Raw genomic sequence first — 1,958 nt, 5'->3', positions numbered from 1 at the left:
TGCGAAATTTTGGCGTTCTCGAGAGTCCCTCTTGGTGTGTCACCTATGTGAAAATTCTTTAAGTGCCGATTGTGAAAACGTATGGTTTTTCAATTTTTAAAATCTTTTAGCCTTGTAAATATTGGTGAAAGAATTAGAGTAATTAAACAACCATTAAGACCTGTTAACCGAAAGTGTCTTTTTGAGGTGATATACTCTAAGAGAATTCGCCCAAAAAATTCATAACATCGATGTCTAAAATTAATCGAGGCTAAGTGTAAGCGCTTTCGTGGCATTTGTTATTGGTACTCCTTCCTAGCAAAACAAGTTAATTACAAACCGTTTTTCAGTGTAGCTAGCGAAAATTGTCGCCAAGAAAAAAACGTGAGACAAGTTTCCAGTTTATCATGTGCGTAATTTAGTTCTGAGAATTACCTTCCTCGCGGGCCAGGGTATTTTCAGTTTTTTTCCACTTTCAGGCAGTCAGTTCATCACCCCTGGGTATGCGCAAAACTAGTGACCCGTATTCCGGTATAGGAATACATGGAATAGAAGTTGGAAATCCTTCGTTTTTGTGGGGATTCACATTCATATTGTCAAACATCTGCTAAAATGCTATTTTAAACAAAGCTTTATTATTCTTGTTGCTGAAAAACGCCATACATAGTGTTTTAAATCATCACTCCACGTATTCTTATTCCGGAATAGGGTCAATCGAACGCACCCTAAGACTCACAAGGAGTCTTCGATAAAAGTGGTTTTGTTTAGTATACATGCTGTGGTGGGTGTTTAATACATAAATTTAGCCAAGCCTAAATTAAAAGCGGAGCTCCCGGGTTGTTTATTCTTACTGGCTGTAGGGTTAGTAAAATATAAAGTTTTCGAATTGCCCGCGTTTTGGTGTTTCCGGTTACTGCTTAAAGGGGCTAGGTCACGCTATTTTAGGCAATTTCAGCACTGATCGAATGGTCATAGAATTAACTAAAATATCAAAATAACTGTTCAAAACTATAGAACTCTAACAAAACACAGGGAAGCCAAGAAGGGACATGGATGGACAAAACTGGAGAAGATTGAAATGGATTGAGTTTGGGTAAATTTGAAAAACGTCGGCCCACCTGTTTTCAAATTTATATCAGTCTATATCAAAATGTAATTTACAAAGCTTGAAAATCATTCTCAGTTGTTATGTGGCCGTGATTTTGCAAATGAAAGACTCTTGCTCTGCCAATATGACGTTTAGAGCTCATAATTAACAAAATTAAACAAAATTACCTAAAATAGCGTGACCTAGCCCCTTTAATTAAATCATTTTCTTCGCTTCCTTCTATAAATTTATTGACTAACTAGTAAATTTCACGCGAAAAACCGATTTCGCATGAATCACGAAGCGAAGTGAAATTTACTGTGAATTTACCAGTTTGGCAATGAATTTTTCTTGAATCGCACGAGTTTTAAGAGAAAACATTGTCAAGCAAACCCTCAGCAAGCGAAAGGAAAAGCCAGCCAATAGGAATCACTCTAAAATTAGAAATCACAGACGTACTAGCTTATCTGACAGATCATTAGGAAACTCTTGTCAGTTCAAGGTAAAAAAAATTGTTGAATTGATAATACGCTATTCCAAAAATAAGACACAAACAGCAGTGATAAACATATTGAACTTGTTCATTTTGATTATGACTTGCCGTTTCGTATGTGCTCTACATACATTTTCAAAAGTAACCGTTGAAATTTAAAAGAGCTATTTATATATAACAAAGCGGATGAGGGGACTGGAACCTAGATTAAGCAAATAGTTAACAGTAAAATATATAATAATAATAATAATAATAATAATAATAATAATAATAATAATAATAATAATAATAGTAAAAACAGAAAAGATTAATAAAGCATCAGCTTTTCACTTCCGACCTTGACGTTGAAAGCTGGCTCAAGTTCTTGAATAAAGAAGGTCTCTTTTATTTTACAATGAT

Source organism: Montipora foliosa, chromosome 10 (genome assembly GCF_036669935.1).
Source record: "Montipora foliosa isolate CH-2021 chromosome 10, ASM3666993v2, whole genome shotgun sequence".
NCBI lineage: Eukaryota > Metazoa > Cnidaria > Anthozoa > Scleractinia > Acroporidae > Montipora > Montipora foliosa.
This window is presented reverse-complemented; position numbering follows the sequence as displayed.